This window comes from Podarcis bocagei (genome assembly GCF_964188305.1).
Source record: "Podarcis bocagei genome assembly, chromosome: 7".
NCBI classification, from domain to species: Eukaryota; Metazoa; Chordata; class Lepidosauria; order Squamata; family Lacertidae; genus Podarcis; species Podarcis bocagei.
In genome coordinates, this window is record NC_138132.1 from 35,580,762 (window position 1) to 35,603,309 (window position 22,548).

A 22,548-nucleotide genomic window follows, 5' to 3' on the forward strand; every position below is an offset into this window, starting at 1 on the left:
TAAAATAGATTCTGAGGTTCTTGCTTATGTTCTGCGCCTGCGTAGAATTGCAACTGTCCCTGTCTGCTATCTCAGATCTACCTGCCTAAAATTCACCTTCCCCTCCTAGGAGATAATTCTTTGAGTGTCACTACATGGTCCTTTTGCCTGATTGCAGTATTTGGCTCACACAAGGATGATTTGAGGTGTCTTTTATTCTAGAAACACGTTCAAGAATTCATATCTGTGAGAGGTCTAATGGAGAGGAATGTGGGTTTTTTTTTTGTTTTTCTGTTTACCTCTTTCATAAAAGTAGGTCTTGAGATCACTGAATGAAAGTACCAGACTGGTGAAAGTACCTCTCAGTATAATAAGAAAGTTATGTAGCAGCAAGATGTGGTGATTCTCAATAGCTTAGATGGCTTTAGAAAAGGACCAGAGAAGCTCACGGAGGAGAGCTCTAGCAACACTGTAGCATACACAAACAATTAAAACAAAACTTACAGTCATCAAACAGATTAAGTGAATAAAAAAAGAATCAAAAATTAATAAAGAAAAGTAAAATTATAATTATAATTATATAAAATTATAATATAGAAGAAGAAGAAGAAAGGAAAGGAGTCTACAACACTTCTTAGGCTGCCACCTTCCATGCCCTTACCTAGGATTAGGTCTCATTGAACTCACTTACCTCCACACTTATCCACACTTACCTCTCCTCCGTTCTTTTCAGGCATGGCCTGCGCTTTAAAGCTCTGTGTTCGAGTGCCTCTGTTTTTGCTCTAGAGTTTTCCCTGTGGAAACCCACTCTTTAAAGCTCAATCAGAGCAAATGGCAATCCATGGGAAACCCAAACTGATTGAGCGCTAAAGAGAGGATTTTTGCAGGGAAAGCTCTGGGGCAAAAACACACACTCAGGTATGGAGCTTTTAAGTGTGGACCAGTGCCTGGAAAGAGTGGGGTAAAAGGTGAGTGTGAATAAGCCCTTAGTGGGCAGGCACCCTTCTGAGTACACCTGTGTATGACTGCACTGTCAGCCGTGGGGTTGGCCAATCATGGGATACCACAGTGGTTCCCAAAGTGGGTTGTATGGCCGCCGTTAGGCGGATGAGATTACATGAGGATGTGCTCAGAGGCAAGAGGATGGCAGGAGGCATTATGGATGTGTAAATGACTGTCAGGCTTCCAAAAGCTGGTATCAGTGGATGAAGTTCATCAGTTTTGTTGAATTAATCAAACTGCATAGTTTTAATTGGATTTTGAATAAACGTGCATGGTGGCGCTGTGGGTTAAACCACAGAGCCTAGGACTTGCTGATCAGAAGGTCGGCAGTTCAAATCCCCGCGACGGGGTGAGCTCCCGTTGCTCGGTCCCTGCTCCTGCCAACCTAACAGTTCGAAAGCACGTCAAAGTGCAAGTAGATAAATAGGTACCGCTCCAGCGGGAAGGTAAACAGCATTTCCGTGCGCTGCTTTGGTTTGCCAGAAGTGGCTTAGTCATGCTGGCCAAATGACCCGGAAGCTGTACACCGGCTCCCCCGGCCAATAAAGCGAGATGAGCGCCACAACCCCAGAGTCAGCCACGACTGGACCTAATGGTCAGGGGTCCCTTTACCTTTACCTATGCCATGTACAGCATCTTGAGCTCCTTGGAAAGAATGGTGGAATAGCAATGCAATGAAAGAAAGAAAGAAAGAAAGAATAAATAAATAAATGTGACTCGGGGTGATTTGGGGAAAGACAGAATGAGAAGAAAGGGTTAAGCACCTTTCCTCCCCACCTGCTCCTGACTTAAAGCTTCTTTTCATAAAAGGAAACGAATCGGAGGGGAGAAGAGATGCAAAACTCTAGACAAAGTGTTGTTTGCCCCCCCCCCGCACAAAGCGGAAACAGAGTTTGATTTGCATCTCTCATATATATATTCTAATCAGCTTCCCTGTAGGATTCCATATGGCAGCCAAGTTCAGAATGGAGCCGTACCTCTCGGTTGGGAAGGTGCCAGCCGGTGATGGATCAAAAATGCAGCCGCATATTCACCTCCAGGCAGCAGGTAGGTGCTGTTAATTCTCATGTGAGATATAAAAAAAGACAGTGCTGCATTACTGAGCATGCTGTAAGTTACAATTTTAGACTGCCCACCCCTGGGAATAAGGGAGGATGGAGCCATTTGGAAGGACTCCCCTGCTGTGATGGAGATCTCTGGGAACATCTGCCTGGGTGAACCGCCCTGGTGGTCATCTTTCATTGACTTTGCATCTGTTCCTTTTGTTGGCACTGATTCACGGAAGACGGGAGAAGCTTGTTTTCTGCTGCTGCAGAGGGGAGGACATGAAGCAACGGATTCAAAAGACAAGAAAGGAGATTCTGACTAAACCTCACGAAGAACTTTCCGATGGTAAGAGCTGATTGGCAGAGGCTCCCTTGGGAAGTGTTGGACTCTCCTTCATTGGAGGTTTTTAAGGAGAGGTTAGATGGCCATCTGTCTGGAATTCTTGAGCTGTGATTCCTGCATCCCCCAGGGTAGGACTAAATGACCCCTGAGCTCCCTGCCAACTCTAAATTTCTATGATTCCACCCTTCTGGGACTTGCGCTCCAGCAGGCTAAGTTGAGTGAGGCTGGGAGGCTGAGCTGCATTTGCCCAGAATCACCCTTTTAGGGTGAAGGTCTTGCAGGCCAGAGGGAATGGGAAGAACAGGCATACCCACCCCCTCCACAGCACCCCTCTTTCTAGAGATGAAGGAACAAGGAAAAGATACCAATTATTTCCTGCTGCATATTCCCCACTCTGCTGGGAAGAAACTGTACTGAAGTTTTCTCTTGCATTCCCCACCCCCTAAAAAGAAATGAGGAGGAACAGATTAAATGAAGTTCAAGAGAAGAGCAATAATTTTAATCAGAGGAGAACAACTGGGGGGGGGGGGCTGGCTGTGCAAGTGAAGCACACTTTCCCCGTGCATTATATTCCACCAATTAATTATTTAGTTACATGCTGTCTGTTATGATGAGAGATAATTAGAGGTAATTAGCTGAAAGAAAAATTAAAGGTGGGGAAAACTGCCAGTTGGTTATGAAAGGAGAGGCTCTTTCGATGACTTCGAAGATCTCAATGTTTGGCTTTTGGGGATATTTATTCCCCTTAAAAGAGGCTACCCAATGGGGCTTGGTTGATGATGATGAAGCTCCTTCAGGATTAACCTGAGAAGCTGTTCGCCTTTCTATAGAAGACAGTCTTCTAGAAACATTTTCCCGACTCCCAACCTCTAGGCACAATTCTCCTTTTTTAAAAAAAATCCTTTTAATTAATTTTCATAAGCAAACAGAAAAACAAAACAACCGTACATAAAAAAGAGAAAAAAGGAAACAAAAACAAAAACAAGAACAAGAACAAACAACAGAAAACGTAAACGGACCAAAAAAGAAACACACGAATTGACTTCCCTCCATCTCGGTTTTGGATTATATAAGATTGTAATTCCATTCTGCAGTTTTCATTTTATATCATCTATGCATCGCAAGAATTATGTTAAACCTACTGTGATTTTTAGATTTCTAGAATTTGTTTCCATATATGTTATAAATTTGGTCCAATCGTCATTAAACTTTGTATCTTTTTGCTGTCTGATATTCTGCGTCATTTTTGCCAATTCTAAGTATTCAATTAGTTTAATTTGCCAATCTTTAACGGTCGGGATATTAGGGGTTTTCCAATTTTGGGCTAGTAGAATCCTAGCAGCTACAGTTGCATATTGAAACATTATGTAGTCTTCTTTTTTAATCTCGTCTCCGATCATACCTAGGAGGAAGGCTTCGGGTTTTTTAACAAGGTGTATTTAAGTATCTTTTTCAATTCATTGTATATGGCTTCCCAATTTTTTTTTATTTCTTCACACTTCCACCACATATGATAGAAACTGCCTTCTTTGGATTTACACTTCCAACACCTATTATCCCTGGTCTTATACATTTTTTCTAATTTCACGGAGGTGATGTACCAACGGTACATCATCTTTTCCATATTTTCTCTAAGGGTGGTGCAGGCAGTAAATTTCATACCTTTATTCCATAGCCTCGTCCAATTATCATAATCCAAATTATATCCAAAGTCTATTGCCCATTTTATCATAACTTCCTTGACCTCCTCATCCTTAGTATCCCATTCTAGTAACAGGTTATACATTTTGGATAGAAGTTTGGTTTTACTTTCTATAATCTCTACCTGGAACCTAGATTTTTTCTCATTCATCCCAGTTTTTTTTGGTCTTCTTTCCATAAGGCATTAATTTGATGGTACTGCAGCCAGCCTGTTAGTTTGTCTTTTAACTCTTCGTAGGGTCTGATTTTCCATCCTTTTCCAGATCTTTCCAGGAGGTCTTCATAGGGCCATCTCTCACCTTCTATATTCGTTTTTTTATGGTTAAGATATCAACGGGCGATAACCACCAAGGGGTATTTCCCCCCCAACAATTTCCTATTCTTTTCCCACACCTCTAACAAGGATCCTCTGATGATATGATTTGAGAAGCCTTTATGCACCTTTTCCTTATTCTGCCAGAGATAGGCGTGCCAACCGAATCTTAAATCGAAGCCTTCTAAATCCAACACATCTGTGTTTTTTAAGACAATCCATTCTCTGAGCCAACAAAGGCACGAGGCTTCATAATACAATCTCAAATTTGGGACTGCAAATCCTCCTCTATCTTTTCTGTCCGTTAACAATTTAAATCTAATTCTCGGTCTTTTACCTTGCCATATAAATTTGGAGAGAATTTTTTGCCAGTTTTTGAATATAGAATTTCCTCTAATCACGGGGACATTTTGAAATAAAAATAGAAGTTTCAGCAGTATACACATCTTAATTGCTGCCATTCTACCTGACCAAGAGAGTTTTATCCTATTCCAAATATCTAGTTCCTTTTGAATTTCTTTCCAGGTGTTTATGTAATTAGGCACAATTCTCCAAGAAGTCCCACCTTCTTCTTGAATGACTCCTGGTGGATCTTCCAGATGCCCCAAATTTGTTAATTAAGAGCACCAGAAGATCCTGGCTGCTGGATCAGTCCAAAGGAGCATGTTATCCCGGTGGTCAACCAGTTGCCCATGGGAAGCTTGAAAGCAGAACCTGAGCACAGCTGCACACTTCTCACTTGCATCTGGAATTCAGGTGCATACCACCTCTGACACTTGAGGTGGAGCACTGTCATGAGGGCTTGCAGCTTTAGTAGAATCTGCCAGGAAATTTGGTGAGAGTCATAGAAACGCAGAGTTGGAAGGGACCCAAAACGCCATCTAGTCTAGTGCAATGCAGGAATCACAGCTAAAGAATCCCTCACAGATGGCCACCCAACCTCTGCTGAAAAACTTCCAATGAAGGAAAGTCCACCATCTTCCAAGGGAGCTTGCTCCACTGTTGAACAGCTCTGACCATCAGAAAATTCTTCCTAATGTTTAGTCAAAACCTCCTTTCTTGCCATTTGAATCCGTTGATTCGAGTTTCTGCCCTGCAGAAAACAAGCTTGCTCCGCCTTTCATTTGCAAGCTGCTCTGTCTCTGCCTCACCTGCAGCCCTGATTTTTTGGGAGAGGCTAAACCTGGAGATGCGGATGCGGGTGGTGCTGTGGGTTAAACCACAGAGCCTAGGGCTTGCCGATCAGAAGGTCAGCGGTTCGAATCCTTGCAACAGGGTGAGCTCCCGTTGTTTGGTCCCTGCTCCTGCCAACCTAGCAGTTCAAAAGCACGTCAAAGTGCAAGTAGATAAATAGGTACCGCTCCGGCGGGAAGGTAAACGCCGTTTCCGTGTGCTGCTCTGGTTCACCAGAAGCGGCTTAGTCATGCTGGCCACATGACCTGGAAGCTGTCTGCGGACAAACGCCGGCTCCCTCGGCCTATAGAGCAAGATGAGCGCTGCAACCCCAGAGTCGTTCACGACTGGACCTAATGGTCAGGGGTCCCTTTACCTTTTTAAACCTGGAGAGCTTCTTTTACTGTGAGCTCCTCGGTAACAGGAAGGGGAAATTCACATGGGATAAATGAAAGGGTGTAGAACAAGAGATATCTTCCCCCTTTCCCCATGTGGCATTCCCACCAGGATCCTCAATGTCTCCCATTCCTCTGCTAAAAGAGAGAGAGAGGGAGAAAAAGCCACAACTGCAAGGATAATGGATCTGCCATGTGCTTGTAGATACAATTGATATATGTAGAAAATATCAACTGCCACTGAGAGAGGGGCTGCAGAGGCCAACTCCATTAAATCTGCCGGAATTGGTACATTTGACACACAAAAATGGTTGTAACTCAAAGGCACCGCATGAATAACACAGCCTTTCAAGCCGGGGCCCACCAGTGAAATATACGGCGGCCGCCTCACCTCCAGCCCCGCCACGCAATCCGAAATCAATGCCTGCTGTTAGCTGGAGGATGGGAAGAGCCGCCCAGGAGAACATCAAGGCGGAATCCGTCTCCCCTTTAAACAAAGCTCAGAGGCTGCCCAGCACCCCCTGGGAAGCTCCCGCCTCTGGAAAGCAAACGGCAGCCCTCCCCACCAGAAGTCTTTTGAACTTGCCATTGATTCCTCCTCCCCAGCCACGGCTGCACATCATTAAAAATAATCGAAACGCCAGCCTGCACAAAAGGCCCAGTGGATTTTCATACTGTGGCTAAGTGGCGGCTCCTGTGGAGTTGTGCTCTGGGTGGGCAGGAGGGAGGGAGCCTGGGTTTCCCGAAAGGGAGCTCAATTAATGGTCGGCAATAGACACCCCCACTCCCTCCCACCCAAAAAGGAGAGGGTGTATCCTCCATTCAGGGCCTCTTGCCAGTATGCCCAGGACTATAACATAGACCCTTCCTCTCCTTTCCAGACAGAGATTTCCCCAGCCCACAACAAAATGCTTCTAGGAAGGCTTGCCGCCCATTCTCCTTACTTGTGTACATCTCAGAAGAGGAGGAAAAGATTCCTGCATTGCTAGGGGTTGGATTAGATGACCCTTGGGATCCCTTCCAACTCTGCAGTTCTATGAAAAGTGTGTTTATTGTTTATTTATTTAAGGCATTTCAATCCCACTTTTTTCTCTAAGGAGCTCCAAGGACCTACATGATAGTGTGGCAGCCAAAATGTTGTGCCAGCATGGTGTAGTGGTTAAGAGCGGTGGACTTGTAATCTGGTGAACCGGGTTCGCTTCCCCGCTCATCCACATGCAGCTGCTGGGTGACCTTGGGCCAGTCACACTTCTTCGAAGTCTCTCAGCCTCACTCACCTCACAGAGTGTTTGTTGTGGGGGAGGAAGAGAAAGGAGATTGTTAGCCGCTTTGAGACTCCTTAAGGGGAGTGAAAGGTGGGATATCAAGTCCAAACTCCTCCTCCTCCTCCTCCTCCTCCTCCTCCTCCTCCTCTTCTTTTGTTTTTTTGGTTGTATAATCTCTTTGACCTGAGATTTTTCTCCTCCTCCTCCTCCTCTTCTTCTTTTGTTTTTTTGGTTGTATAATCTCTTTGACCTGAGATTTTTCTTGCACTTGGAAGTAACACCCTTGAAATAAAGGAGGTCCCCCCTCCTGGTTGTCCACCCCCCCAAACAACCATGACTGGTTTGCTTACCATCACTGGGATGTTGTTTCTTAATATACAGAAACCATCTTTCCCCTGTCCTTTGACATCTGGGGTATGTGTACTTATAGGACTCACACTATTCCTGTGATTTGCTATAGCTGTTTTTAACACTGAATTAAAAATGGTTACAAATGCACCTTTCGACCTGTCAGTGAAGGGCGGGGAATAGGTTTAATAATGACAACAATAATGATGCAATTGTGTGTGTGTGTATGTGTGTGTGCATTGGACATGCGCCGCTTGGGAAATGATCAGCTCGTTAAGTGCACTTTAACGAGACCTTTCCAAAATTAGCAGTTTTGGACACAGTCTGCAAGTGGCAATTTTATCAATCTGTCAATGGGATAAGAAGGTGGGAGGTGCACCCTGATTAAGGTTGTTGGATTGGGGTCATGTCCCCCCCACCCCACCCCCAGCATTAGCTATTATGCTCTGAGTAGCAAAGGAGCATTGCTCTAATCCAGTCATTACAAGGGTTCTTAAAAAGAGATTACAGGATTTAGTTTTGTCAATGGATTTCATAGCTGCCGAACCTAATTGGGACGCGCTCTCTGGGTAAGAGCCTTATTGTCTTTGAAAGCGGTTTAACTCCTCTTGCGCCGATGCGCTGTTATGGAGCCAAAGGGGAACAGACAAGCCTAGAATCGGGGAAGTTGAAGCACAGCTGATGCGTCTCTCATAACCGTGTTTTTCTCCCTCTCTCATAACAGTAGAACTTGTGGATGTTCAGTGAAGCTGAATGTTGGAAGATCTGGACAGAGGAAAAACAAGTCATTTGAGCAGCACATAGTTAAACTATGGAATTCCCTCCAGCAGGAGGCAGCGATGGCTTTAAAAGAGGACAGGACAAATTAATGGAGGAGAGGACTATTGATGGCTCCTGCCATGTTGGCTATGCTCTGCCTCCACAGTTGGAGAGAGTAGTGCTTCTGAGTACCAGTTGCTAGAAGCCACAGGAGGACTTGTGTTCAAATCCTGCTTGCATGTTTCCCACTGGGGCATCTGGTTGGCCACTGTGAGAGGAGGACGCTGGAGTAGATGGGCCATGGGCCTGATCCAGCAGGCTCTCCTCATCATCCCACTTGGGGAGAGTCTTGGTGCAAGACAATCAGGCCCAAGTCCAGAGCATCAGGTTTTGAGGGATCTCTCCTAGGCAAGAGGCTGTCAGAGGGCAGCTGCTCCATTTTGATCCCAGACAAACACATAAGTGTTCTTGAGATTGAAGAATGGGCCTTTCCATAGAGCCAGATGCAAAGTATTCGAATGGGTATGGTGGGTAGGGAGTTCCAAGGTATAGGCAGGTACATTTCCTGGCAGTTGCGCTTGATCCAGATATTTATGTCCCCAGGCCAGGAAAGATGGCTGCTGGAATGAAGGATGCTTTCCTTAGCACTCTCTCAGCACTCTCTCACCACTGAGAAGTGCCAGACCTCAAGCCTCTAGATGCCAGCCAGGCCCAGAGACAAGCCTACAAGCTGTGTTTCCTACATTGCTGAGGGTTGGACTAGATGACTCTTCCAACTCTGCAATTCCACCTGAAACACGTTAAATGCATTCACACACATTTAATGCCCCCTCTAGTTGGGCTCTCAATCTATGTGCAGAGTTGTGGGCACAGCCCCAAAGAACACTTGCATTATTTTTGTTAAAAAGGCAAGTTTCTAGTCCTCAAGCTGGGGACTGTGAGGAAGGAAGAAGGTAACAGGCAATCTATAGGCTAGTTGATGGTTTATTCACGCGAGCTGCTTACTCTCGTCGTGGGCGAGCTGCCTGCAAGGAACCCACAGTACAGTTCTTTCTTCTGAGAGAGAATTCTGTTCGACGTCACATCTTCTGTCCACTGGTATGTCCCGTCCATCATATTCATTGCCCGCCTTCCTTCTTATAGCCAGGCACCAAATGTATATCCATCTTGCAAAACGCTTTTGTCAGAAGACCCGGAAAATGCATTAAGAAGGGAGAGCGAATAGAATTGGTGAGGGTCAGGCTGAGATAAAGAAACACTAGACTTTTATTAACCATAGAGGGGAGTTAAGGTCTGAGACTTATCCCGTCCGCTTATTATTATGGGTTTTGTATTCTCTAAAGAGCAGAGAAAATGGCATCCTTCCAGGAAAGGAGCCAGAGCAGAAAATGCCTGCCTGCCTTCTGATTTAATCCCCCTCCCTTTAAATATTGATTCTTCTTTTTTAATCAAGGAGGGGAAAGAAAAAGAGAAAGGGGTGGGGGTGGAGAGGGGGGAGGAGGGAGGAGGGGTGGGGAGGGGCCCTTGTCTCTGAAAAAGTATAAGCCAGCATAGAGGAAAGAGTTGAATTTCTAATCAAGGTGAAGTTAAATCTATCTGCGCTAGAGAGGAGCATTTGAGCTGTTTTCTCCTGGGTTCAAAAAGACAATCTGACAAAGTGGAAAGGAAGAGACCTTCGCCGCTGGGTGAGAAACAAGGCAATGAAATTAAAGCTTCTTCCAGGTGCCTAGAGCTTCTTGCCTGCTTTTGGCCTTGCTCAAGGCATTAGATTTTGGTTTATTAAAACAAACAAACAAACAAACAAACAAACAAACAAACAAACAAACAAACAAACAAACACCCTTCTGTCTTGGCCAGAACTCAGAGAACTCAGAGAACTCAGAGGCAGGATTGATGGTTGGCATGCAGAACATACCAGGTTCGGTCACCCTGGCAGCAGCTTCATGCAGGCAGGGCTGGGAAAGTCTCCCACCTGAAACTGTGCAAAGTCACGACCAGTCAGAGCAGGAGACTAGTAGTAGCTTTCTGTGCTGATAAATGTCACAAAAGCCCTTCTGGATCAGACCGAGAAGGTCCATCTGGCCCAGGGTCCTGCTGTCAATGGGCAGCTGTCAGATACCTCTGGGAAGCCCACAAGGAGGCCATGAGGACAGCTGCCATCTCCTGCCCTCCTTCCACCAAGTAGGATTGCTTAAAGCCCCCATGGGTAGAGGTATGCTCGCATTCATTCATTCCATTTATTGCATTTATTTATTGGCCACCTCCCCCCCCCGAATAGCTCAAGATGGCATACATGATTCTCCCTTTCTGTATTTAATCCCCATAACAATCCTGTGAGGTAGGCTGGGCTGAGAGACTGTGACTGGCATCTAAGGCCACACTCAGTGAGCTTCATGGCTCAGTGGGGATTTGAATCCTGGTCTCTCTCAGGTCCTATTCTGACATGCTATAACCACTATATCACACCGACACTCAAGAGCCTCAAAGTAAAAGAAAAAAAGACATTTGATGTCAGATAAAAATGGTGTGGCTGTTGATTTGTGTATCAGCCAGACATTGAACTTGCTTCCATGTTTCCCAAAGTGCCAGGAAGGTGGCATTTCACAAATGGCCTCATGGGGAGCTGTGTGCTTGCACAACTTTTGTTTGGGTCACTTCCAGACCACCTCTCTCTTTAGCATCCACCCTGAATTGTCTGCATGATGTTTGTGGGGAGATTACACGACGTTGCCAATTTATTGAGGATTCAGTCTGATTTGTTCCCGGGGAGTTCAGAGGTCGTTGCCTCAAGCAAGCCCTACCCCATAAATTCAAATGCATGGATCTGTCTCGAGTGTAACTCTGCCAGCATGAAATGACGTATACAGGAACCGTGGGGAACTGGATCCGGTCCGTAATATGGATTAATAAATCCCCCCACGCTATGGACCACCTTTGAGAGGTGGGTGCCACCTTAAGGAAGGCTCTTCAATGTATATTCGCAAATCAAAACACTCTCCTGGTTATAAATATTTCGTGATTACTCTGAAGGCTACAGAGAGGGACCACTGGGGTCAAAACAGATTTTGGTGACATCTACATGTTTCAGGTACCATCATTGTGATAGCAATGGGGGGGGGATGCTGTGTTCTACTCCCCAGCAGTGAGGCAGGACCCAGAAGTGGACAGCTACCTCCCCTCTGTGAAGGGTCTTCTTTCCTTGCATTCTGGAGCTGTCTAATTTCCTGAGGGACAGACCTGCCTCCATTCCTCCCAATGGCTTCCTAAGCAACGAAAAACAGTAATCTTCTTAAACAGTATCGCTTTCCTCTCATACCAACTCTGGGGCTCTTCTACTCCCTCCTGATCTCTGTTTGATTGTTCTCTATGTTCAGACATAATGTAAAAAGTTTTTTTTTATTCTGCCAAACCTTTGGGGTATAAAAACCCTCACCAATATATATATATCTTGCTGACTCTGCTGCTTGTTTTATTATGCTTCCTTGTATGTTTTTATTGATATTTTAAGTGAGGCTGTTTGTCTTGTAATTTATATTGTTATCATCCCCTCCCCTCCTCCATCGCCGGCTGCTATTATGAGGGTGGGGTATAAACATATGGAAAGAAAGAAATTATACTCTTTCCATAACCTCACTATAGGGCACATTCCGCCCCTTGCAATAAAAGTCAAAAATACAGCTACTGAAATTACTAGACTATATTGCATTGGCTCCCGGTTGGCAGTACCACCCCTAGGGTGGAATTACCTAGTAGGGGCACCAAGAAGCAAGTGGGTGGCAGGGGACCATTGGAGGTGTAAATGAGTACCAGACTTTGAAAAGTTGACATCACTGGATCAAATTCACAATTCTCATTAAATTAATTAAACAAAACAGTTTTAATTGGATTTTTAATAAATGTGCAACTAATTGCTACTGTTTTGAATTCCATCTACCTTAGTGGGTCATGCCAACTGCTATTCTGAATAATGCTTTTCATAGAGTAGGGGGTGAGGACTGAGGATGAGTTGATGGAAGCATGGGGGCAGTGGTCTGAAATAGTTTAGGATAGTGCATCACTTAATTGCTGCTGTTCATCTGTCCCTTGTAGAGAAGGAAGTTGTAGCTATTTGATCCGCTCCCCCAGTATTGGGAGAGGTGTGGGGTGCACCTGCCTTTGAAGATATCACTTTACCAGACTGTCAGGAGCAGCTGGTGCTCACACTGTTAGCCCAAGGGTCAGCTGCACAGGTGAGCCCAACAGGCCAGAAGAGGCTGGGCAGGGTGGCCCTGCTGAAGGAGGAGAGATGCTCGACCAGCTGGAGGAGAATGGCTTGGCAAGGTGGCATATTTAGAGGGGGTTCTAAGCAGGGAGGGAGCAAGGACAGAGAAGGAACAGCAAAGTAAACGGCTAGGCCAGGGGTCTGCAACCCGCGGCTCCAGAGCCACATGTGGCTCTTTTACACCTTTGCCGCGGCTCCGGGGCGGATACTAGCAAGGGGAGGAGGCGCATTGTGCGCCCCGACACTCCCCACTGTGGCGGGCGCTGTACTGGCTGTGACGTCGCATGGGGGCGGTGCGTGCGTTAGTCACGCACCGTCCTGACGTCACCTTCCCACCCGCTGTCAGATCGCGGCTCCGGAGATATATTTGTTTTAAATGTCGCAATGGTTTTGCGGCTCCCAGTTGTTTTTTCTTCAGAAACAGGTCCAAGTGGCTCTTTTTGTCTTAAAGGTTGCAGACCCCTGGGACACACACAGTTTGGGAGGAAGGCCAAGGCAGCAATGTTGGGGCTAGCCACCCCAGTCGAGAGTCAAGGAGGGGGGAAGGGTTAACTGATGGAAGGGTTAACTGATGTAAGGGAAAAACTACTTACACATCTGATGATGGAGGGGTCAATGGGGAAGCAACTCACCTGAATGAAGAGCTCCACAGTTTTCTTTTGAAGGCAAGGAAATCCCTGGGGCTCTGAAGAACCATCAGAAGAAGGTGGAAGCCATTCACATGAACATTTCTGTCCAAGAGGACAGAAGAAGACACATCCATGCTGGAGTTGCCGGCTGCAACCCAGAGAGCTGGTCTTTCTCTCAGCACTACTGCAGGAGACAAACAGGGACAGGCCAAGGGATTGATGGGCAGGATAGCAGAAACCAGGATGGCCACATCTTTTGCAACCTCAAATCTTTAGGGGAATACACTATCTTTGGGTTGCAAGCTGGCAGGCATGGTCCATCAGGTGTATCCCATCTTTATCTGCAAATATAGCAAAATGGAAGAAGAATGAGAATAACAAACTGTAGCAGTTGTTATTGGTTGTGTTCAAATGCAGAAAGGGCAGTAAGATCTTCAGACCATGAGATGATGGTGGATATTAGTCCTTCTAGCCATGCAGCACAAGTCATTTCACTCCCAGAAACCACTTTTGTTGTCTATCTTCTCTGGAATGTAATTTAAGTGTGTGCAAACACCCGCATATATTGAGGATTTCTCCAAAATGAAGTTGATATGAGCAATAGTTACCAGAAAGAAATCACCGCAGGTCACGTCAACATCCCTGGGTTTCTTTCGAGGAGTCCAACAGGGCATTGTCATTGGATACTTCAGAAGCATGCTGGCACAAAACACATTCTTGGGGAACTTCACTCTTTATGGTGGCACCCCCCAAATAGCCTTCCCTGGCTCCACTTCCTCTTCATGCTGGCTCTGCAGGCAGGCACTAAATCATTGCTGTTATTTCCATACTTCTTGCTCATCGTGAGTCAATATCGCCCGTTAGCCAAGAAGGCCCTGAGCAACAAGTGGATCCCTCTGCTGGCTCTTTCCTCTGTCAAGTGGATGCATTTGAGGCTCAGATACAGAATCTCATTAGTTTCCCCTCACTCGGCTGCTCTATTGATTTCTCCTCATCCTCTTCATTACTAGTCGCATCACAGTTTGGAAGCTGTTTGGAAAAATTTACAAATGGGGGGGGGGAGAGAAGAAAAGAAAAAGAGGAGGGAAAAAACCCCTTCAGGAGGAGCAAGCCCATGACAGACATCAGCAAAAGCAGGGAAGAAAGTTCCCCAGCTGCTGACTCAAACTTCTCCGCTGTGACGTGACTGAGGGAGATGATAGTTCATGGAGGTGGAAGGAACCCAGGCGCCATTTTGTTAGGGGAAGGACCAGTGCTTTCCCTCCCTAAAAAAATGTTTAGGGGTACTCTCATTTCCCTACTCATATTGAAATACCGTCCCTCAATGAGGCCAAACTTATTTTCACAAAATGTTTAGGGGTATGCGTACCCCTGCGTTCCCCCCCAGAAAAAAGCACTGGGAAGGACCATAGCTCAATGGTAGGTAGAAGCATCTTCTTTGGATGCAGAAGACCACAGGTTCCACCCCCCATGAAATCTCTAGGTAGGGCTGAGAGAGAACCCTGACTGAAAGCCTGGAGAGCCCTCGTCAGTCTGGACAATACTGAGCTAAATGGGCCTATGGGTCTGACTTAGTGTTGGGCAGCTTCCAAGGTTCCTGTTCCAGCCTTTGCCAATCTGATGGCCTTCAGATGTTTTGGGTTATGACAACTCCCTTCTGCCCTGGCCATACTGGCTGGCATACGCGCCAGCTCCTAGGGGCTGAGGCACTTTGAGCCCCCTATGGTGTTTTTTTGAGGAGCCCAATCCCCACTGCTGAGAAGGAGATCGGCTCCACCTCCTGGCTCCTCATGACATTGCATGCATGACGTCAGGACTTCACATCGGGGCCCCTCAATCATCTTGAGAAGATGGCACCTCTGCTGGCTGGTGCTGATGGGGATTTTAGAGGGTGCCAAGCTAACAAAGGATGATTTATTCCAACCCTCTGTCCCCCCCCCCAACCCCCTGTAGAACATTCCTGTAGCTGTGTTGGGGTCTTGAACCAAGAGGTGGAGAAGGAGACACTATAAGGCAATCGGCCTTAGATTCTGAGGATAATGGAATAGCCACATCAGAACATATAATGAGAAATGTATAATGGGAAACTCAGGTTGAAAGGCAAGAATGTTTGCTTAGCTAGAAGCTGGAAAAGTGATATGAGAAGGGGCAGTTGGAGGCAAAGGCCACACAGAACTGTGTGTGTAGGCAGTGACACCTCACACCCCCAGGACATGCCCGAGGCACGTATGTGCACAAGGTATCCACGTGACCCTCCCCAGTTGCACGAGGCTTCCTCACCCGTGCCCCTGGCACATTGCAGGAATGGTGATGGGCATCCACCAAGGATTCAGGTGTTGGCCGGCTTGATTAGTTTCCCCCCTCAGATGAATTCACTCCCCATTTCCAATTACTTATTTCTTTTGTGCTTCCAGAAGGAAACTCTTCCACTCCACCAGAAGGCCTGACATTCATGAAATCACATGTCAGCTGCCTGGCGGCAAATGACACCTTGCGGGCCCCAGGCACCAACGAAATAAACTCTCCCCCAGTATTTAAAATAAATAAGAAAAGATGCTCGGCTCTGGGTAATTTTGCCTTGTCAGACGCAGAGTGACAAGCCGCACGATGCACTTTCCCCACAACCTCCCTCCCTTTTCTATGACAGGCAAAACTGAACTTTCCATCAAATGATGCTTAATGGAAGCAGTGTCTGAAGCCACGGACTTTCAGAACCATCCAGGGAAGAATTCAGGCCTAATGAGAGGATGTGCTAATGATAGGGATGGAGACAGAGGGATGCCTCCCTCTTTGGACAGTGGAGCACAGGACAGTCTGGTTTCAGAGATCCAAATATCCAAATATCACCTCCTAGACACACATGGTAGGATGTCCCTTTATTCTTTGGAGAAACATTGGAGGGTATGGAGTTATCCGACCCCCGAGCTGTCTGAAGGCAATTCTGCATTGGGAAGTTTTTAAAATGTCTAATGTTTTATTATGCTTTTATACATGTTGGAAGCCACCCAAAGTGGCTGGGGCAACCTAATAATAATGATAATAGCAAAATTATCATTATGGAATGGGATGTCCCTATTTTCAATGGAGAAATATTGGAGGGTACATGCTCTGTAGCCTCTTCAAATACTTTTAAGTGCGAAGTGAAGGACACAAGACAGGTGTTGGTCATCAGGTGAGCTGTGCATAAGCAAGCTGCCAGCTAGCTCTGCGAAGGCTCTTTTTATTAGCACAATATGCAAAACCAGTCAGATACATTTTGGACGGTGCCCTTTACACATCTTCCAATCATGTGATCATGGGGTGATACAAAGTTATTTTGGCACCTGTTTCCACCGTGTCATTTCTCCCTTGAACAATGTTCCCCTTGAACAAAGGTCACAGACAGGGCGCTACTAAGAGAGCAAAGGTTAGATAGAGGGCATGATGTTCAGACAGCTGTGGCTTGTCTGTGGGTGGAAGTGTGCTCCACACCTGGCGATCATTCCTTCATGAGTGGCTGCAACTGTGATTATGCTTCTTACTCATTTGGATAGAGGTTTCTCTCTGTATATATAGGACACCTTTTTGTGCAGTGGGAATGTTGCTGAGATAGCTCAGTCAAGCATGAGATTCTTAATCTCACGGTCATGGTTTTGGGCAGAAGATCCCAGCACTGCAGGGGGTTGGGCTAGATGACCCTCGTGGTCCCTTCCAACTCTACAACTCTGTGATTCTATGTAGAAAGGTAAGACTCACATGTCCACCCACTCTTCACTTCTTGCCTCACCCACCACTGGCACGTGGCTCTTGGCATGTGGCCCAGAAGGGAAGATAGTCTGCAGGGACTGAAAAAGATTCATTGCAGTGGAAGAAGAGTTCCCCAGTCCTACAAAGAGCAGAGCAGTTGGGGGTCCTCAATTCCGTTCCCTCCACAAAAGGCAGAATCTGCAACTGCACTACGGAAAAAGAAAAAAGGGCACGCAGAAGAACTCATAACTTCAGATAGTCCTGCAGCCTTGAAACTGTGAGCAAAATCTACACACATTTTGGCACCCATTACCTGAAACCAGGTTTTCCTGTCTGAATGGCAAGCTCTACATAGGCATCCTTCTGCTCCCTTTGATTGGAGGTGGTGTTAAGAGATCTCCCAAACAGACTCTGTGCGCAAGACCTTCCTACTCCACTGGATCAGCGCTGACCTTTCTCCAGTCCCAAATTTGTAATGTGGTAAACTAAGCTTGGCTAATGAGCTGCACTATAATCACACCCTCCTTGCATACTTCTCATTTGGTGAGCACTCTGAAGGCAAAGAACTTGTGTGGCAAGCTAAATACCAGAGAGTCTGTCAGATACAGTGAATCAGGGAAGCCAGGCAGAAGCATCACAGGGAAATGGGAGGTTGCATCTCTATCCTTTCAAGAGCTACAACCCACAGATTCATCCAAATGAGTTCTACTGTATATGCCCAAAGGGGCTTTAGAGTTATCTGCTTCAAATAGCCCCCATGTGTAAGGGTGGGGGAGAAATTTGGTTTGGTTTACATTTCCAAATTCACCTAAGTCCTAAAAAGATCTTCACTGGCTCCCAGTACATTTCCGAGCACAATTCATAGTGTTGGTGCTGACCTTTAAAACCCTAAACAGCATTGGCCCAGTATACCTGAAGGAGTGTCTCCACCCCCATCACTCAGCCCAGACACTGAGGTCCTCCTCTGAGGGTCTTCTGCTGGTTCCCTCACTGCAAGAAGCAAAGTTACAAGGAACCAGGCAGAGGGCCATCTCGGTAGTGGCGCCCTCTCTGTGGAACGCCCTCCATTCAGATGTCAAGGAGACATATGAAGGTATTTAATGCTTTGTGTTTTTATTATGTTTTTAGATATGCTGTAAGCCACCCACCCAGAGTGGCTGGGGAAACCCAGCCAGATGGATGGGGCATACATAAAAATGATATTATTATTATTATTATTATTATTATTATTATTATTATTATTATTATTATTATTCACACTTCCTGCAACAATATACAAACCAAAATTCGGCTACTCTTTAAAAATGAGCACTGCTCCAAATTTTGCTTTTGTCTCCAAGCAAAAACTTTTCCACCACCACCTCTCTGGTTGTTTCCACACTAATGCTCTTTGATGCAGCCTAGGCACTGCTTTTCTGCAGTGAGCTTGACAATGCTATTTTGACTTCTCCCACCTATGCAAGAGGTCCAGATTGTTGGCACCTGTCTGTCTTGAGAGACAATGGAGTGCATCTCCATTAAAACCGAGGTTCCATACAGCACTTAACATACCACTACAGGTATATTATCGAGCCATTGCCCTCCTTACGACCAAGACCCTTTTCCATTTGTAAAGGGGCCCTACTGACATTTAGTGAAAGCTTCCTGTTGGTAAGTTCAGCCCATTTTCCCTCCTATCGATAAGGGGAGGGGAGCTGCCAGTCCTCCTCCTGGGCAGCCTCTGAATTGCCTCTTGAGCTGCCTCTCAAAATTGCCCCAGTGTCAGTTCAGGGAGGGGGAGTGTTATGCCAAGGACAGACCTCTGGGTTTTTGAGACACTTCTGCACACACCCAAATGCTGCCCGCCATTGACATGATGAGCATTTTGTTTGTTGGGTCTAGGCTGCTTTCCTTGTTGTTCCACACAAATTTCTGGGGCTGGGCAAGCAAGTTTCAGCAGCCCTATATCACTGACAGCCTCATGGCTCCATGCGTGATATTGCTTATTACCATGTACATGCCCTATTAGCGGGGGAACAAATTAGATTAACCTAATGTAGTACATCATTATTTAACACCGTTTCAGTCCCTGCTGCTCAAAACCCAGCTTTTAATAATCCAGGAGCTGTGCTTGCCCTGCCCAGCTGATTCTCCGAGCTTGCAAACACTGGAGGCGGGGATCCCTAAGATTATTGTGCTGTTTTACTGAGTTTTATTGTGTTGTGAGAAAACAGAGCAAAGAGTCCAGGGTGTTCCTGAATCCCGAGATTATCCTGCGCTCCAGGTGCATGCAGGGAATGGGGAAGGGGTGGGGGTGGCATTTCCCATAACTATCTGAATTCCCCACTGAGTAATTGCAAAATCCTCTGGTGCATCCAAGCCAAGTTGTAATGTTATTAACTTAGCCAGGCAGAAGCCAGCAGGGGAGGGGAGAGAAAAAGTAATCACGACTCTTTTCTCTAAAAATGGAGCCGAGGGATAATTGAGTTGAGCAGAACAGAAGTGCGGCGTTTCCGTTGCCTGAAAAAAGGCAATGATGATGAACAGAACTTACTGGTCTCTTCATATTGATTTATCTTTGGGCGACTCCAATAAATGAATTAACAGGAAGTTATCGAAAGGGGCACTGGTGGGCTTTTGAAACTTTCATAACTCCACATTCACAGCCTTTTCTCCAGCCCCAAAGATCTTGCAATATTTGCAAAGTTTCCCAAACTTTCTCTTGGAGAGAGCTCACTCTTCTCCTCTGCAAGACACGGTTACAGCAATGTAATATGTCTAATCCTCACGAGTGTTTCTATTTTTATTTTATCAGAAAAAAATGGCAAGGCTGCCATAAAAAAGACGGTTTTATAAGATAGGAGCAATCAAAACACTTAAGAAACAAACAGGAACAAGAATAACAATTTATACAGGGTGGAACCATTCAAGATTGTCTTGACATGTGGAACGACAACATCTTTATATGTAACATAATTTAGACTGCAGTCTACATCCACATTCCTGGAATGCAATGGGGCTTACTTCTGGGTAGACATGTTTAGCATAGGATTACACTGTTAGTCCCTGTAACAAACAGTTGCTAAGTGGAAGCTTGAATCTTGCTCTCTGCAGTGCACTGGCAGGCAGAGCCAGCCCACCCATGAGGTTGGATGAAGCGGCTGCCTTAGGTGGCATCTCCCAAGGGTCATCACTCCTGTTTCACCAGCCAGTTTTGCCACCAGCTTTGCCCTCCCATCAGGTGGTGTGGCAGGGCTTTGCACCAGCTTCTCTTAAAGGGAAGAGCTGATACAAAGCCCCACGGGCAGGCAGGAGGATGGCATTCAGAAAGGATCTCCTCCCTGCAAAGCAGTGAAGATTCCTTATGGAGTTTGCACCCCCATCACAGGGGCAGCAGAGGGCATTTTGACTCAGGTTCTGAAATGCCCCAGCCTGAGAATGTATAACTTGCTGTAGAATGTATAACTTGCTGTTGAAATGGAATACACAAGATGAAACAGTGAAATCAGCTATGATATAGTGGGCACAAGATATTGGTCATAACATTATGTTTGCTGACTGGGAACAGTTGTGGACCACCAGTATGAAATTTACGGCATGTAATGCCTTAAAGGAAAATATTATGAAAATGATTTATAGGTGGTACATGACCCCGGTCAAGCTTGCAAAAATCTACCACTTGCCTGATAATAAATGCTGGAAATGTAAAGAAACTGAAGGTACTTTTTTTCACCTTTGGTGCACATGCCCAAAGATTAAGGCTTTCTGGGAAATGATATATAATGAAATGAAAAAGGTGCTTAAATGTACTTTCCCTAAGAAACCAGAAGCCTTTCTCTTGGGCATTGTCGGCCAATTGGTGCCAAAGAAAGATAGAACGTTTTTCATGTACGCTACAACAGCAGCAAGCATACTCATTGCAAAGTATTGGAAGACACAAGAACTACCCACTCTGGAAGAATGGCAGATGAAGGTGATAGATTATATGGGACTGGCTGAAATGACTGGCAGAATCTGAGACCAGGGGAAAGAGACGGCGGAAGAAGATTGGATGAAATTTAAAATTTACCTTAAGAAATATTGTAAAATTAATGAGTGCTAAAATGTTGTGGCTATAGATAATAGGGGACTACAGCTGTAAAAGATTAAGTAAAAGAAAAGAATAAGGAAAAATTAGATAAAATTAAGGGGGAGGATTTGCTGAAACAAATTTGGGAATTGGGATGCAGAAAGGGGAGGTACGGTGAAGTCGGTGAAGTAAGTTTTAAGAAAAAAGGATTTGAAATTATACATGCTTGTCTTTGTGTTTGTATGTCTGTATTGTGTATTGTTTGTGTTTATATAAATTGTGAAAAACCAATAAAAAAATTTATATATAAAAAAAATGAAATGCCCCAGCCTGTGCCAGCTTACAGGAGAGACACAGCTTCTTCCCCCACCCACTCGCTTCCATATTCAATTAGGGTTAAAGGAAGACTATTTAAACATTAGCCCAAAATGATTTGGGCCTAGATCCACGCTAGGTATTCTCCAGTTCAGCCAGGATCAGGTAAGGGCCAATTGACCAATCTGGGGGCCCTGGAATAAGTATGTGTGGTGGGTCCCTATCAGTCAGACTCTTGGCTCACCTGTCTCAATATTATTAACAGTGACTTGCAGCTGCTTTTCACGGCTGCACACAGGACTTGTTCCCAGCTCTGTGTGATGTTTGGGACTGAAGCTGGGAGGTTTTGCTCCCAGTTAATAATAACACCCAATTATTCTGAATGCATCCCTATGCAATAAATCTAGGCAAGTTCAAATGAAAAAAAGAAACTAGCAGATAAAGGATAGATGTTATCTCCTTGTCTGGCTTCCTCCTGTGCTCCTTTTCTGCTTGTGGGGGTTTGTAAAAAGGAGAGAATTCTGAAGAGGGATCTCCATTACCTCAATCAGTACCACTGCATTCTTCTTTTTCCACCACATTTTGCATCCAGAGAGGGGGCGCTATATGACCAAGCCTCAGGACAAACCAGCTATAAATATTCATAGAAGGAAGGTTCTGCATTCCGGGAATTTCCCAGAAAGTCTTGCGGGTGTAGAATCCCACCATTTGAAACAGACTCCCTTGAAAGATGGTGGACTCTCCTTCATTGGAGGTTTATAAACAAAGGTTGGATGTCCATCTGTCAGGGATTCTTTAGCTGTTATTCCTACATTGCAGGGTGTTGGACTAGGTGACGTCCTTTCCAACTCTACAATTCTATGATTTCTTAGGTATTTTTAGAGGGTCAAGTCATACTGTTAGATCATTGCCACTGATCAAGCTGCAACAATCCCTAATCTCCTTCTACATGCCACAAAGTCTATTTCTCAAAGCGAGATGACCAGAATCTCGCTATGGTAGCGGAGAATAAACAGGGTATTACTTTCTCAGCTGTTGATAGAGGCAGCTATTTCCAACTTTATTACATTGTGCACTTGACCCTCCATGACCTTTAATAATTCACCTTAAAACAATCATAAAAAAGGATGAAAGAGAGGATGCTTCTATATCTTGGGATTGATTTCCTGCCAGTCTGCTCAGCAGAGACAACTCTCAGCAGCATAAACTTTGGCCACCTTGCAATGAAGGCTCAGCTGTCTCCAG

The 22,548-nt window shown here is 45.4% G+C and overlaps 1 long non-coding RNA gene across 1 annotated transcript in view; it reads left to right on the plus strand.

The window, feature by feature from the left end:
- Window positions 1-2,378: 2,378 nt before the first annotated feature.
- LOC308590730 overlaps window positions 2,379-22,548 on the plus strand; it is a 29,924-nt gene continuing 9,754 nt past the window's right edge. The window contains exon 1 of the long non-coding RNA XR_014009890.1: window positions 2,379-2,498. This is a non-coding gene — a long non-coding RNA (uncharacterized lncRNA). The remainder of the gene's footprint in view (window positions 2,499-22,548) is intronic.